The following is an 18,240-nucleotide window of genomic DNA, read 5'->3' as shown; positions in this document are numbered from 1 at the left end:
AAATTCTCAGTCCTCTGTTCAATAAAGCAGCAATGACAACTGTCTCTTCATGTCAGTGTCATGGTTTGGGGGCATGTTTTGGGACATGTTTCTGGAAGCTTAGCCTTAAATCTGTTTCTCTAGTTCCCCAGTGATTCTATAAGCTATTTAATTTTCTGTATTAACCTCTTTTCCCTTTAATCTAGCCAAAGTGGAGTCTGTTGTTTGCAACTTAGACAACACAAAGAGGAAAGACAAATAGAGGAAATGTATGTATTTCTTTACTTGCAACTGTTTCTCTAGTGAGCTGTAATTTTATGCCACCACTAGCACCCTACAGGAACTATCTCATTCCCCATAGGAGTGGATGAGGCTATTATGTGTGAAAAATATTCACCTTTTCCTGCTCTGGCATGGGAGTAGGAAAGCAGGATCTTAGGGCAGTGAAGAGCTTCTCTACTTGGGCAAAAAGGAAAAGGAGCCTCAGCTTTCTCAACAGAAGCCCATCCACAATGGATACACGTGTTCCGTTATTGGCAGGCTTGAAAACATCATTCTTTACAATCGTGCCCAACTCCCTGGGAGTGAAAAAGCTGGATTGTACACAGGGGTTTCCTGCTTTCCTCGAGTTGTGTTTACTTCTCTCTACTGATTCCACACATTTCCAGATAAATTTAGGCTCCATTTCATCTCATTAAAGCAAAATCTGTTCAACTATGTCAACAAGTAGAAAAGTTTTCTACTCAAATATTATTTTTGTCCAGGAACACAGGATGAGGACCAGAGCAGAAGAAGTGACGTACTTGGCAATCTTGACCAGGCCCAAGTAGAAATCTGAGATAACCCAACCCCAGCTTATGCAAAAGGGTACAGGCAGATAGCACAGCATTTCAGGCTCAATGGGGAGCAGCCAGCAGTCTGAGGTGTAGACTGATAGGTGGGTTAACAGGTGAGCATGCGAGAAGAACGGCTTGAGTTCAGTATAGGTCAGCAGGCAGCAGGGCGTGATCCAGGAGCCCTGACAAGCAGGTCGTGGGCCTTTTCCTCTCCCTCTGGAAGAAGTTGAATTGAACATGGTTAAACAATACTTCAGTTTAAGATAGTGACGCAGATTCATTCAAGCAAGAGAAAGTTAGATGCCTTACAAATTCACGCCTCTTTTTGGTCCTAAGGGAACCACGTACTCTTATACATTTGCTCTTACTACTCCAGACTTCACAAATTCTTGTAAAAGTTTTGTACAGTAATCTTCTGCTTTTCCTAGCCTGTGTTCTTAAAAAACAAGACTGGATACTTGACAAACTGGAATTTCTAGACTCCCTTAGGGTAATTCCAAACCATGGTAGGTATGTTAAATTCTAGCAACCCCACTATATATTTTTTGTTTGTTTGTTTGTTTTGCCTATTAACACCCAACAATCAGAAATCCTGCCCAAGAGGCAGCAACATAAAGTACAATGGAAGTCTCAGAGTGGAATACAGAAGATAATGTAACATAATTGTCTGTTTTTGTCAAAAAAAGTAAATACACATGTACATAAATATACCTGTATTGTATGTTATTTTTTACAGAAGTGAAACAACAGACCAACAAAATTTCTAAATACTTCAACTTCCCATTCCTATCCTATCTCCTCCAAACTCACTCATGCTATGTATGTTCACATTTCTCATGAAAAAAACAAAAAAGAATGCTTTCTGATATATAGCAAAAATACATATGCAATATTATTTTTAATAGCAGCAATTGAAAATAACCTATAGGTCCAGGAATAGGGTAATTATTAATCTGGATTATGGAAAACTATAATAAATACTTATAATAAGATTTTGTAATCATGATAAATGAAAAATTTAAAGAACATTTGAGAGTGAAAAAATGTTTATCAAGGTAAGAGCAGCATTCAAATCTGCATGACAGTTATCCTAATCATGTATGTATTTATACACACTTTTTTCCTTAACAAAATTTATATGTGTTGATAAAAAACGCTGGAAGGAGTAATGTCAAAAATATTTGCAGTAATGAAATTTCCGATCAATTTTTATTCCCTTCTTCACGGTTTTCCCAATCTTCTTTAGTATTATATAAAATTATGTTAACATAAAATAATAAATAATACTATGTTACTATAATATTATATTACCTTCCAAAGGTAAAAGAAACCTATTTGCTCTAAGGAAATCCTACTACAGGGTTGGATGAGCTAGAAATTACCTCTTGCATTCCCGACAACCTCAGTTCTCAATAATTAATCCCTGTTGCAATTTCTGCAAAACCCCCTTGGGTAAAGATGTTCATTTTTTTTTTACGGAGCTGTCTTGTTTGCTGTGTGTTTTCTACGACAGCCTCTGTGCCTTCTACTTCCAAACAAAAACCCTGGGAATTTGGTGGTCCAGTAGAAAAGAATATTTGAAATAATTGCCACCCTAGAAAATCGGTGATCTCTAAGAATTTAGTTTCAATGAAGTTATTTAATAAGATAAAAAGGAAGTCACTGCTGCAGCTGCTGAGCTGTGTGGCAGTCTTGTTATCTGTAACATGAGGAAATGATCTCTATCTCTTCTCAGGGTTGGGGGAAAAAGATAGTAAGATCATTGTGTATATAAAGTCCATAACAATGTCTGGCAATAGATAATTTTTAAAAGTGAAAAGTTCATGTTTTATTGGGATAGTTAGTACCTAGAAGGCAGGGTGTTTGAAGGGAGGAAAGTAATGCCTGTATATGGTAATACCAAGACAATGAACACGGAACCACAGAGGGGCAGCAGCCTGCTTGGATGTGAATTTCCTCCTTGTGATGTCTTGACCAGGTTACCTAATTTCGCCCCACCTCAGTTTCCCCATTTGTAAAGTAGAGCTGATAACATTTCTTGCTTCAGAAAGTTGTTATGAGGATTATGCCAGGCATTTAGGACAATGCCTAGCAAACAGGAATCACTGTATGAGCCAAGGTGAATGTCTGTTGTGACTTGTTCCACATAACACAAATGGAATTGCCAAGGGTACAGCACTATTTGCGAAGTCAGCTTGGACACCTGGAGTTAGATGCCTCCTGCACTGAACTCTCTGTACCCACAGTGGTTCTTTATGTACACACTAATTTCCTCGGACCTTCACTAATCTAGTTCCCGATTGTGTCTTATCTTTGTGTTCTCAAAACCTAGCACCGTGATGTCCACACTAAATATTGAATGTCTTTAGAAACAGGCTACAACACTTATTGTGTATAGACAATGCATCTTATTCGTGTTAGGTTGTCTTCAGTTTCTTCCCCCAACCACACACAGAAAATGTACTCATTAGATAGATTTTGGGAAAGAAGGACACATTTTACCTCAAACATTGAAAGGTATGAATAAATCCACATTCCATATCTTATTTTTAATAAAATTATTAGGATTCTAGCAAGTAAAATTATATCACTCACTGGAATGACTTTGCCTATTTAAAGAGACATTTCCATCATTCCAATTTGAGCTACTAAGAAACTATTTAAGCAGAAGCTATTGACCCAGCTATATCTATGCTGCTAAGAGTAAAACTATACTTACAGCTCACAGCTTACTTTGTGGGTAGCAGGACTCCACAGGAAACAATAAGGGCATCAACAACAGGGAACTTACAGGCCTGGAATCTTGGCTTCTGGGTCAGGTGACCTCGGGGAAGTCACTTCGCCTTCCCAGGTCTGATTTCCTTATTTGCCAAGCTAAAATAAGGCTGACAAACCAGTCTACAATTCATCAAGCTATAGAAGCACAGCAAAGACCCCTGAAAAATTCTGCCCTATTGTGAAATGGACAGTTAGCAAGGAACTAGCAAGCTGATGTCTGTAATTAAACCAGTAACTGAAGCTTATTTCTGTTGAAGTTTCTAGATGCTTCCAAGACGGTGCTGTCTACCTAAATTTTTCTAAACAACTCCAAGTCATCCTTAAAGTGTTAGCCGAATGGACATTCTCAGGCAAAGTCGTTTCCAAGCCCCTTCGGCTCAGTGCTGCACGGCAGATCACTGCCTTCTCGAATCAAAGGGGGTTCCCTGCAGAGTTTGTTTACACCATTAAATTTCCTCCAATGTAAAGCCAGGAGAATTTTTCCAGGTGTTCGAATTCCTAGAGGGTGGGGAAAGTGCCGAGCTCTATATTAGAGCAATACCACGCTAGAGTGAAACACAAAGAACCTTTTTTATGGTGTTGCCCCCTCTGGAGATCTCTATTTAGGGGCTGCCTTGGCAGGGCCCACCAGACCGTCTGTCACTCTCCGGTGACACCGGCTGCCGGCGGAGGCGGTCCCCGAGGCTCTAGTGCTGGCGGCAGCCCCGCGCTGGCCTCCGGCAAGCCTTGATCCGCCCTGCGCCACGTGGAAGGTGCCTGGACACGGGTTCAGCCGCAGGGGCCCCTAGTACCTCCATCGGGTCTCGTCCCCTACGGCGGGGTCAGAGGGCAAGGCACCGGCCAACCTCCTCCAGGAGCTCTGTTTAAATGAGAGGCAAAAGAAATTCCAAGGAGAGCCACAGGTTGAAATTGGAGCGAAAGCCTGGGCTTCCCCGAGCCAGGTGAAGAGAGCTGGCAAGGTCACCCACTCAGTCACCAGGTGGTGCATTTAATTTAAAAGGAGTGTTAACCTTGTTTATACAAAATAACACCAATATGCAGAGAAGCAGTAAATCCATTGTCGTTAAACAGCGGGGAGCCGCTGGCTCTGGCAGCCTGCCCACCGGCGACGGTGAACCGGGCTGGCACCGAGCAGGGAGCCGGGCCTGCCAGCCTGTCCGCCTCGCGAGAGGAGGCCCGGGCTCGCCCTCTCTGCCCTCCAGATGACTCTTTGCATTCTTGTCAAATATATTTAGAACAAGAGGTGTCCACTTAAAGAGAAACATTTGTTAATCACTTAAATGCAGGCGCTTGGCAGCCCTCCAGTTTCACCTTTATAAATACGTAGGATCGGTTTCCAGCTAAGCAGGGAACTCCACAGCAAGTTCCCTTTTTCTCCGCGTCCCCTCGAATTGACCCAAGGTGAATGTCCCTAGCACCTTATTAATTTTCTATCCCAGTGGGCTTTCCGGAGTTAATGCCAGTCTTCTATCTGAAAGTTGATGGAGATAAATAAATGATGCACCGTGGAGGGAGGGAGAGAGAGAGAATAAGAGGAGTGTTTCTTTAAGTAAGGGACAGATTAAAGTTAAAATTCCTGTTGACGGAGGCGCTGGTGTCGACATCCTCCTTGTTTACCAGCAGCTGTCCCTGTTAATGACACTCTGATAACGTTCGGAGGCTGCCCTGCGGTAGTAGGGGGAAGAAGATAAAGAGGCCTCTGTTTAAATATTCCGGGCCTCGACCCCACTCTTTTTAACTTCCCTTCCTCGAAGAATGAGTGAAACTCTTCAGAAGGGGCAAACCCTGGGTGCAGAGATTTTTGCCCCGGAAATTTTGAGTTCACAGCATAAAAACTCTGTAGAGCTGATGCCTATTTCAGGAGTGGAAACTCAGGGGTGGGGTGGGGGACGCAAAAGGCAGCTGGTCTGCAAGGTGAGGAGGTCTGCAGGAGGCCAGAGGAGAACTCTTCCTTTTGTTTTAAAAACACTGACACTTCCTTGCCCTCCCCACTCCCAGTCCCACCCCAAACAAGTCTTACAGAGGTAACTAAATATGTTAGGGACAAGGTTACAGAATTAAGGTTCTTTGAGGGCCAATGTATCCTTAGCATGAACCACATGAAAATCACTTTGAATACTTGGAACACTCTCCCTCATGAGATTCTCAGGTTGTTGCGGGGGACCTTGCCCCGCATCCAGGCTAAAACTTTGAATGTGCAGCTGAGAAAGCAGTTCCAGTAGGTGAAGGGACCTGCCTAAAATCACTTAGTAAGTTTAGTGGCAGGAGGGGACTGGAACCCAGTCCCCTGTCCAACGTTCTTTTCAGACAGACAAATAGATGTGAAATACTTTATATTTCATATAATACATATAGATATAAATTTATACATTTTTTTAAATTTCTTCCTCCCATCCTGAGATAGCAGGCAGACGGCAGCAGCTATCTAGTCTCTTTCACATTGAAAAAAAGCCAGCGCTCTCACTTGGCTCAAGTCCCAGACTGGTAGATGCTTGGGCTTCCCTCAAGACCCACCTCCGCCCCGATTATTTCATGAATACAATTCACTTAAAGATCAACAAACGTGGAATCCCATAGTCTTATTCATGCTCTAACCAGTCAGGCAGACGTGCCTGCAATAAAGCAAGCACAGAGGACAAATATTTTTCTGACGATGGAAAATGAAGATGGTGTGAAACAAATGATCTTGCAATTTTTTGCACTTCTGTTTTGTCACCTAAAGCATGTCCTTTATTCATCTCAAAAGATTTGGGGAAGGAAAAAAATAAATTAAAAGGCAGGCAAAGTATTTTGAGTTCACATGCTCAGAAGAAAGATGCTGACATTTTTGATCCATGTAATTTTCTCTGGAAAGATCTTTATAATGTTTTTAAAGATCAACGACTATCATGTACTTTCCAGTGGCTTACAATAACACAAGTTCATCATTTATATTCCAAATGGTAGTGACTCCACAACTTTCTCTTTATATATAGTAAGGTATATAGAATTATTCTCTCTACAAAATTTTAATTTAGCTTATAATCTGTTTATGGCAATTTGTTAACTACCAATTGTTATGGGTTGAACTGTGTTCCCCCAAAATTCATATGCTGAATTTCTAACCCCCCAGTTATAAGAGCTTATTTAGAGATAGGATCTTGGCAGATGTAATCAAATTAAAAGAAGTTCACCAAGGTGTACCCTAATCCAATATGATTGCTATTTTCATAAAAAGGGGAAATTTAGAAACAGAGATATGCATGCATTGATGATATAAAGAGATGTTGGGAGAAAGCCACCATCTTCAAGTCAAGGACAGAGGCCTGGAGCGGCTCCCTTCCTCACAGCCATCAGGAGGAACCAACCCTGCCGACACCTTAAATGTTGACTTATATCCGCCAGAATTGTAAAACAATGAATTTATGTTGTTGAAGCTATCCAGGCTGTGGTACTTGGTTATGTGAGAACCTTAGCATACCAGCCAATTTTAGCCACCTCAGTAACTTTAATATCCCCTCAGATCAATATTTCAAAATCATATGAAACCAAATTAAATGGCTTAAAATTATGTTTAAAGTGTCCTGTGTAATGGGAAGGCAAAAGGAACTAGTATGTATTGTGCACCCATCATGTCCTGGGCAGAATTTGGAGAACTTGATATATTTTTGTGGATTTCACATGTATAAACCACTCTTTCAACAATAAAATTTTATCTAATTCAATAGAAACACATCTTGTGCAGTAAGAACATTTACAGTAAACATGAGTAATTTAAATGAGTACCAATTAAGGGGATTGCACCTTGCTTAGTATATTTCATCAAATTATACATCGTAAGAGGTGGAATCTTCTCTACATTATGAGCAATGGTACTTGTTGATTTCTTCTCCATCACTTCACCCACATTTTTTGATGTATCATATAATTGATGGTTGAAAAGTTTATAGTAGGTTTTGTCAAGGACCCAATTGTGAACAGAGATTATAAATAAGCACAGTCAGTCAAGAAGATTTATCAAGTAGGCGCTCTGTATACAGCACTAGAAGGAGAAGGGGAGGTTGCAGAAGCCACACTGCCTGGTTTGGGCTACATAAGAGTCTAATTGGTGAGAACAGCTATAAGCAAGTCAAGAAGGCAAATTAATAATATGCTTTGGAGCAGTATCTCAGCAGTGCAAAAGAAAAGGAACTCAAGATAGGGGGCCATAGATCCCTGTGTGCCAGTAATAGTCCCAGTTTACACTCACTGTCTCCACTTAATTGTTAAGAGTGATTTTTTTCATTCCCCAAAATGTCTGAGGTTGATTGAAAAAGTCTGGGGTCACTATACCTCTGGACTTCTCAACCTCCACACTACTAAAGTTTGAAGATGGATGATTCTTTGTTATGGGGTCTGTCCTATGCACTGCAGGGTACTTGGCAGTATCCCTAACCTCCACTCATGAGATGCCACAAGCAACGCCCTCTCTCCTTTGTGACAACCAAAAATATCCCCAGACATTGCCAAATGTCCCCTCAAGGCAAAACCACCCCCAGTTGATGACCACTGTATAGGAACGATGATTACATCATGGAAAACTATCTTTAGAAGATTAGATTTCAGCATCTGTAGATAAAGAACCTGAACTGCCTGAAAAAGGAGGATTTTTTTTTTTTTTTTTTTTTTTTTTTTTTTTTTTTGGTGTTGTTGAGATGGAGTTTCGCTCTTGTTGCCCAGGCTGGAGTGCAATGGTGCCATCTCGGCTCACTGCAACCTCTGCCTCCCAGGTTCAAGTGAATCTCCTGCCTCAGCCTCCCTAGTAGCTGGGATTACAGGCATGTGCCACCACGCCCAGCTCATTTTGTATTTTTAGTAGAGACAGGGTTTCTCCATGTTGGTCAGGCTGGTCTCAAACTCCCGACCTCAGGGGATCCGCCTACCTTGGCCTCCCAAAGTGCTGGGATTACAGGCATCAGCCACTGTGCCTGGCCAAAAGGAGAACATTTTCTATATAAAAGTATGAAAGTAGAAAACAGCAAGTTGAAGTCAGAAGTCCAAGGGATGGCAGTAACCACGAATAAAGATTGGGGAGTTAAACAAGTTAACCAACCTGTTTACCGATCTAAAGCTATGTTGATGTACCCCACAATAACACTTAAAAATAACAAATTACTAAAATCTCTAATTTCTGGGGCATCCACAGTCCTTGGCACAGTGTGTTAGAATTAGACTGTCTACACTGCTTAGCTTCTTAATATTTAGAGAGGCAGAGAGTGATGCCCTGTGCAATTGTTTTCTGAAAGAAGAAGAGTAGATAGGGGCAGTAATAATAATAGCAGCAGCTATTTATTTGGAGTCTCTTACAACCAAGACCTTTTATAGACATTATCATTATCTGGTTTAATCCCCTGAAGACTTTTTTTCTTTTTTGAGATGGAGTCTTGCTCTGTTGCCCAGGCTGGAATGCAGTGGCGCAGTCTTGGCTCACCACAGTCACCACAGCCTCCACCTCCTGGGTTCAAGCAATTCTCCTGCCTCAGCTTCCTGAGTATCTGGGATTACAGGCATGGGCCACTACACCCAGCTAATTTTTGTATTTTTAGTAGAGACGGGGTTTTATCATGTTGGTCAGGCTGGTCTTGAACTCCTGACCTCGTGATCCACCCACCTCAGTCTCCCAAAGTGCTGAGATTACAGGCATGAGCCACCATGCCCAGCCATCCCTTGAAGACTTTTGCAAGACCAGTACTAACTTCTCTGGGCTTCAGTTTCCTAAGCTGCGACATGAGTGAAGGTAGGTGGTGTCATGCATCTATTATGCGTCAGGGCCATGACTTGAACCCAGGTCCAGCTCCCCTAAGCCTGTGTGTGTTTCCTTTGCCTCACTGCACACTGGCTGGCAGAACAGCAAGCAGAGAAGATTTCACATAAAAAGAGAACACAACCAATTTAAGAACATAGTAAACATGATCATTCTTCATACAGACTCTGAAACGTGGGGAGGTGGGTAAGGCTTTTGTTGTTTTATTTCAAATTAACCTTTAATGACTGAGGGTGTCCTTACTTATCAAAATGAAGTAAGCTTTGTCTGGTGTCTTTCATTTACTGTTAGGTGATCATTTTGGATTAGGGGTCTCCAGATGTGTTGATGTTTAATAGAAGTATATCAATATGATTCTGAATGTTGGCTAGGGCAAATTCTCCAAAATGAAGAGTTAAATGCTTAATTTTTGTTTCAGACTCTCCCAGGTCAGGATATTCAATATCCAAAGGCACAATCTCCTCCCATCTTGTTTCATTCTTAGTTCTTCTTTTACTCAGTAAATTTAGCTCACACATGTGGCTGGAAGGAAGTTATTTGGTTGCAAGGAGATTTCCATGAAGACGTGAGCAGTATCAATTATTACCATCACTTGTTACTTTCCTTGCCGCACTAAGCTAAATGGGGAAAGACAAAATACTCACAGCGCCAGGCTAGTGGGAAAAAAAAGAAATTCAGTAAAATGTAGTCATGTGTGATTTGTACCAAAAATAATTATTGCTAGTCAAGGAGGCTCAGGTCTGTAATCTCAGAACTTTGGGAGGCTGAGGCCAGAGGATCACTTTAGCCCAGGAGTTCAAGACGAGCCTGGGTGCCGTAGGGAGACCCCAGTCTCTACAAAATAACAAACAATTAGCCTTGCATGGTGGTGCATGCCTATAGTCCTTGTTATTTAGGAGGCTGAAGCAGGAGGATCACTTGAGCCTGAGAGGTCAAGGCTGCAGTGAGCCATGATTGTGCCACTGCACTCCAGCCTGTGCAACAGAATGAGACCCTGTCTCAAAACAACACGAACAAAAATTATTATTAATACATCCACAGAGAGAGGTAGGATTTAAGCCAGGTCAAAATATATGCTTTTTGTCTATCCGCATTAGAGCAGTATGGTGCTTTACATCTGCTATTTTACTATATCTACACCCAAACCTAGAGACAGAAGATATATTATAACCCCTCTAACTTAGGTGAAGAAAGAGAGGATCAAGGGAAATTAAATAACCTGCCCAAGGTCGAATGGCTAGGAAGTAATGTGGCCATGATTCAAACCCAGATCTACTTGATTTCAAAGCCTGTAGTCTTTCCACTGACAAAAGTAATTCAATAAAAATTTAGCCATATAATTTAAGGAAGTGAGGAGATTAAACTTCCAGCCTATCCCAGAGAAGACAAGGTAAACCCCAGGTCAGTAGAGAGGTACTGAAGGCTTTCGGGCTCCCAGGATGCAGTTTATGTCAGCACCCTGCAGGCCACTAAATGGCATCCCTCCCAGAAGAGCAGCAGTTGAACATCGCCTTGTCTGGAGGACTTAACAACCATTCGCTTCCAACCCTTGAGAGGTAAACATTAAGCTAGATGGTGGCTTTAAATGATGTTTTCCAACATAGATGATATTGCACAAAGTGCAAGAAGAGGCAGATAAATTCACTGGGATCTGAGCACAGTCTTTTCATTTTGGGGTGCTGCTGTATCATTTGCCAGGCATCTCACAGAGAAGGGAACCTCCAGTGCTCCCCAGCTAGACACAGTCCTCGTCCTGGAGAGAACATTCATCTATGCCTACTGAAGCCTTGTGGAAGGGTCCAGGAGAGCAAGCTGTGAGGAACCAAGGAGGTTGGAGACTTTCACAGGCTGCCCTTGTGCTCTTCGTTCCTCTTGCTTTTCTAGTACTGTGAGAAGATGTGCAGTAGAAAGAAGGATCTGCTGGGTCCATTTCTACAAGGTAATCTGAGTGAGGGGGAGTACCAGGAGCAGGTAAAGGGAGCACATAAACTTTCAAATGTGTACAGGGGTCTATGTATCACTTCAACAAATACATCCAGCATCACTCAGATGCTTTACTGAACAAAAAAGTGCTGTCCCCCATGCAGCTTGTAATCTTGTAGGGCAAAAAGAAGACCTGGGAACAAATTTAGGAGGTCAGGGGATGATAAGAATGGGGGAGGTGCAATATTCTGTAGTATTTTCACACAAGGGCTTTCCAAGGAAATGACATAAGAACAGAAAACAAAACAAAGCACAGAAATGAGCCAGAACAATTTCTGGGGAAATAATCTTCCTGAGAGAGGGAATCACAAGTGCCAATTCTCCAAAGGATGCCAATGTACTAATAGTAAAAGGATAGAGAGCAGAATAGAGACTATAGCAGGCCAATGAACTACAGAGAGTTCTATCTTATTAAGTCTAACTGGTGCATAGTATTACTTGCAGGAATATACCATATTCATTAATTCCTCTATTGACATACATTTAGGTTGTTTCCAGTTATTCACTCACAAGCTATGATGGTGTAGTTTTCTCTACTGTGTATATAAGTGATGTGGTTTGGCTCTGTGTCTCTACCCAAGTCTCATCTTGAATTGTACTCCCCTAATTCCCACATGTTGTGGGAGGGATGCGGTGGGAAATAATTTTAATCAGTATGTGGTTTTAATCAGCATGTTCTGGTGGTAGCAAGTAAGTCTCACGAGATCTGATGGTTTTGTAAGGGGTTTTCACTTTTACACCTTCCTCATTTTCTCTTGCTGCCGCCATGTAAGATGTGCCTTTCACCTCCTGTCATGATTCTGAGGCCTCCCCAGCCAGGTAAAACTGTAAGTTCAATTAAACCTCTTTTCCTTCCCAGTCTCGGGTATGTCTTTGTCAGCAGTGTGAAAACAGACTAATACAATAAGGAAGTACAATTGCTGGTTATAGTGGATGAACATCTCCAGCTTTGTTACATATTGTGGAGTCAGTCATTCTCCAGAGTGTCAGTTCTAATTTACAGCCCTTAAAAGTGGTATATGAAGCTCCATTTTTCTCACATCTTCCCCAATATTTGGTGTTATTTGGTGTTATCAGAGTTTTTGTTTCGTTTTGTTTTGTTCGCCATTCTGATGGGTTGGAAACACTATCTTCATCATTTTAATTTGTATTTCCCTAATGCCAAAGCGAGGGAGAGGGATGAATTTTTTTTCAAACATTTATTGTTGCTTCAGGTTTCCTCTGTTGTGACTGGTCTTTCCTAACTTCTGCTCATTTTTCTCTTTGACTATTTGTCTTTGATAAACATGTAGAATTTCTATGTTCATAATATGAACTCTTTTGTAAGTATTAAAATAGGTTTTCCCAGGATGTAGGATTTTAAAAATATTTTAGGGTATATGCAACCTAAGAAAAGAATTTTAACAGAAGAGATTAAATTGAATTTAATCAAATTTATTAATTGACTTATGACTTGTACTTTTTATATGTTTAAAAATTATTTCCTTTCATAAAGCCATAAATATCTCTTCCTTTTCTGTCTAAGAATGTTAAAGGTTTGCTTCCAAATGTTAGTATCTGAAGTTTATTTTATTTCTATATATATGATATCTGTATCTACTTTTTTGTATGGAAAGCCCATTTCCCCCCACTGATGTGTAAGACTATCTCTTATCCATTCTCATATCTATGTAGGTCTGTTCCTGGGGTCTTTATTTCTCTACCAGTGTACCAGCACACTGTCTTGAATATGATCACTTTAACATCAGTCTCTAACTGCGCTGTGCTTTTTCTTTACTCTTCCTCTTCAAAATCACTATTTTGAGCTATTTGGGGCTCTTGATTCTTCCAGATGAATTAACTAGTTCCACATGAACTGACTAGCTCTGTGAAGAAAAATCTCTATTGGGGTTTTAATTAAAGTTTTAGATTACTTTTGGGATAACTGATCTATTTAGGAAAATAAATCTTCTCATATGTAAAATATCTAAGGCCAGGTACAGTGGCTCATGGGTATAATCCCAGCTCTTTGGGAGGCCAAGGCGGGCAGACTACCTGAGGTCAGGAGTTTGAGACCAGCCTTGTCAACATGGCAATACCTGGTCTCTACTAAAAATACAAAAAAATTAACCAGGCATGGTGGTGTGTGCCTGTAATCCCAGCTACTTGGGAGGCTGAGGCAGGAGAATCTCTTGAACCTGGGAAGCAGAGGTTGCACTGAGCTGAGGCCGCCCCACTGCATTCCATCCTGAGTGACAGAATGGAACTTCATCTCAAAAACAACATAAAATATCCATGTATGTGTCATTTTGTGTCCTTTGACACTGTTGTACAATATTCTTCATACAGGGCATTCATTTCTCACATTTACTCATTGATACCTGGTGCTTATTGGGCATAGAATCCTTTAAAGAATACATTTTCTAATTGATCATGCTGATATTTAGGGACACAATCAGGTACATGTATTGATACTTATATATCAACCTTATATCTCTCAAGTTTCCAAAATTCATTGAAAATTTTTATTAAAAAATTATACTACCTGTAATCATGACAGTTTCTTCATTCCAATAATTATAGTTTATATTTCTTTTTTTGTGTGTATTGCACTGTCTAGGACCTAGACAGAGTAATAAGAGAATGGAATTCATTGTCTTACTCTTCACTTTATAGGAAATGTTCCTGACACATCAGCATCAAATATGATTTTTCATTTTAAGTATTTGTAGATACTTTATCAAATTAAGAAAGTTCCTTTTTGTTTCCAAAAAGCCCAAGAAATTCTGATACAGTAATGGAAATCCAATTGCAATTCCCAGGCTAGCATCAGACATGTAATAAGTGTGATCCATTTTCCATCAATAGAATGAAAAATGTTGATAATACAATTGTCTAAATGTTTACAGAGTTTATAGAGGATGTACTTGTTAACTTTCTTCTGTGGGCTAATACTTGGGATTTAGTAGTAAAATAATGTAAAATTTTCTATAAAACAATCTCTTCAGGTTTAAATAACCTCTTTGAGCAGCATCACAATAGTTTAGCTTTAGTCCTTTAGAGTAATGGAATTCTATCTCTTGCCTAACAAAAGTAATATTATTCTGAGAGTTCAAGATATAGAAAATTATATATTAGAAAATTCTTGCAAAAATTATAAAACCAGCAGACCTATACTAACTTCTGTTTCCAAATCTCTTATTCTAACAGCATTTCAGAAATAACTTGGGGATTAAAATGGCCTGTCAGGTTGACATCCACATTTCTAGATTAATTCACTTCACATGAATATATATTTTCAATAACTTTATTGAGAGTTGTAAAAATATTTACAAGACTTTATTTTGTCCTGGTTTTACTTTAATCACACTCACTTCTCTAAGGGTAAAAAATGATATGTTTTAGCTAAATATAACTGAAATTTTAAAATGATACAGTTAAAGGCTTTCAGAAATGCAGTGTAAGCTATCTGAAGGAGTGAGAGAGGATTATTGGATGTATATTCAGAAAATGCAAAGATTCAAAGCAATAGCTAAGAAAATAATGCACCCTCAGGAGGCTCAAGGATTAGAGCTAGACCCATGATGCTATTCTTTCTCTTTCTTTCTCCCTCTCTCTCTTTCTCTCTCCTTCCGTTCATCCATCCTACTATCTCTCATCTTTACTTCACTCTCTCAGCCTTTCTCTAGTAGTGCAGGAAACAGATGCTTTCAGGATACATAGCTAATGCATGCGGGGCTTGAAACCTAGGTGATGGGTTGATAGGTGCAGCACACCATCATGGCACACATATCCCTATGTAACAAACCTGCACGTTCTGCACATGTATCCCGGAAGTCAAAGTAAAATTAAAAAGAAAATACATGCTCTGGAAAATGCTCAGGAAGTCCCCAAATCCACCCTCAGGTTTAATAGTTTATTAGTAGGACTCAGAGAACTCAGAAAAGCCATTACACTCATGGTTACGGTTTATCGCAGTGAAAGGGTACAGATTAGAATCAACAAGGAGAGGAGGTGCATAGGGCCGGGTCTAGGACATACCAGGCATGGAGTTTCAGTTCTCTCTCAGCAGATAATGCGAACATGATATATTTCTCCCAGCAACAATATATAGCAATGCACACAGAATATTACCAACGAGGGAAACTCACCCAAGCTTTGTTGTCCAGAGTTGGGAGCTGGCCATTCGGACATTCTGTTCATCTACGTGACTACCCTTAGTCTCTAACCCCTCTAGAGCTTGAGTGGTACCACATGTGCCAAGGACCCCACCAAAAGTTACATTGTTAGCACAGACTATCTGGCATTGCTCAAGGCCTCAAGTAAACAAAGACACTCCTACAGGCAGAACATTCCAAGGGCTTAGAAATTACAGCTCTGCAGCTGGGGACAAAAGGGCCAAACCTCTTTAGGGCAAAGTTAATCCTTTACTGCACACCCTGGAGACTGAGGTCACATCCTTACCAACCCAGGAAAGAAGGATTGTTTTCCCTGATACTTGCAGTGTGACAAACTCCAGGGAACAATTCTGATTGGCCCAGCTTGGGCCACGTGCCCCTCTCTGCACCAATCACTGTGGCTCAGGGAATGAGGTGATATGATTGTTCCAACCTGTGTCATGCGCTCAGCTTCGAGGTCGGAGAACTGAACCAGTTACCGGAAGAATTTCATGTTTGTCAATGAAAATAACAGAAACTACAACAACAACCACCTTAGACAATAAAAAAAAAAAAAAAAAGGCAATAAATCATTGCCTTGCTCTTCTTTGAATTAAGTTCTGATTTCTAGATCAGGATATCTACAGATCTCAGGGGAGCAGATCTTAAGTTAACTAAGGATATCAGAAACATCCACTGAGCTCTTTCATATTTATATAATCGGTGGGAAAAATATAATTCAAAACAGCCAAAGGAGTGAGATTTTTATTTTTGAATGTTAATTTTTGCCACTCTGATTGAACCCCAAAATTTTAAACATTTTTGTTTTGTGTATGATGATTCCTACTTGATGTCATTACTTGTGATGAAAACAAGGATTAGGGATTTATTATTGCAACTCAAAAATAGTATGAGTTTTAAGACAACAGGAAATTATTAGAAACTGGAGTTTTAAAAAAATGTTTGTTATCACAAATATCCTTTCGTAACAATCATTTAAATTATTACACTCTGGTTTTCGTATGCACTTTCTGAATATGAACAAAGCTGGATAATGAGAAGTTGTATCAAACTTAAAAGAAATATGTCTTTAAAAGCAACTCATTATTTATAAGCTAGCCAACTCCAGATATTCCTTAAAGTGATTACTCAATTAAATTCTAGTATTAGAGGTCACTGAGCTTTTTTAAAAATATTCCCGACTTGAAAAAATGTCCTAGATTTAACAGGGCAGTTCTGTGACACCTGTGATTTTAGCTGAGTTCACTGGGAAACTAGATGCAAAGTAAATATTAGCACATAAACAAAGTTACCTGTCAAGGTAATTTACTTGGCAAAATACGAACTGAATATAATAATGATTATAATTATATCACCTAATCTCATGACAATCAAATCATATGCTTATTTTACAAATGTGAAAAATGCTGTGAAACAGCAGCATGCAGGTGGCCCTAGTGCCATAGGCAGCATATGACTGTGGAGGGATTGGAATTCAGGTCTCACCCCAAAGCTGTATACTTAATCAATCACCAGCCCATTAGGCAACCTGGAAAAGACAAGGTCTCCTCGTGAAATCATTACTGGCCTCAGTCTCCCACTCAATAATGGTTTTGCGCTGCTCACTCCCATCAATGCTGTTCATAAAGTAAACTTTTCTGTAATCACCAGTCTCCCATAATTTTCCATGGTTTGCTTACTGTGTGTCTCTAAACAGGTGAAAACTAGTGCCATGCCAGGGGTGGAGAGAAGGAAGAAAAGAAAATTACTGCACCTGAATAAGAGATAGTACGATCTCATCCAAATATCCTTTAAGTCTCAGTTCAAATCTTCCCTTCTTTCAGAGCCTTCCTGATGGTCCCAAAGCACATACCCTTGACTACTTTGCCCAAGACCTACCAGGTTTTTGTTAGCAGACAGCTGGGATTCCTCCATCCACTGCTCCAAAATGCCTTCAAATGCTAAGCCTCATCTACCCAGAGACTGGCCAGTCCCCTGGCAGTACAACCATTACACGTATACAAACATAATCTATGGCCACTGTTCAATTTAGAGCTTGTTAGTAGTAAAGACATTTTTCTGATAACAGTTTTTAAAACCATCTAGTTATTTGTACCTTTTCAAGGAGTTGTATGTTTATTTTTCTTGGTTGCTTAAATTCAATTGTTCCTATTTATCTTAAAGAAAGACTAAATATTTTAAAATTTAGAATGACATAGCTGATATGGCTTAAATTCTTTTGCCTTGCCAAGTTTTTATTTTTTTAAATAAGGATACAGTTTGCAAATTTATTTTGGAAAGTCCAGTTGCCTCAGAAAGTAATTCTCCAGTAAAGTGGATTTTATAAAGCCTGTATTATTTTTAGGCTATCTAATCCTTTTTCCAATACTCTGATGGTCATATGCACAAAAACAGAAAAATAAATAGGCCTGAGACATGTCAAAAATAAAACTTAAGATTTCAAGCTTTTAGAGATTGTCTACCTTCTCACTGGTGTTTTGAAAAAGTTTTAATTTGAGAAAGAAAACTAATTCATCACCAGCGATACTTTGAATTCATGCAGGAATTGTTATAGAGTGCTCAAATAACTTCATTTCGTTTCAAGATAAGTAAAATAAATAGTTGATGATTATGATAATAATAATAATAGCAAATATTGCTTACTCTTACATGTCAGACATTTTACACATATCATCACATTTAATCCTCCCAGAAAAACTGTTCTAATCAACCACTTATAAAAGAA

The sequence above is a fragment of the Chlorocebus sabaeus genome, chromosome 29 (assembly GCF_047675955.1).
Source record: "Chlorocebus sabaeus isolate Y175 chromosome 29, mChlSab1.0.hap1, whole genome shotgun sequence".
Classification (NCBI taxonomy): domain Eukaryota; kingdom Metazoa; phylum Chordata; class Mammalia; order Primates; family Cercopithecidae; genus Chlorocebus; species Chlorocebus sabaeus.
This window is presented reverse-complemented; position numbering follows the sequence as displayed.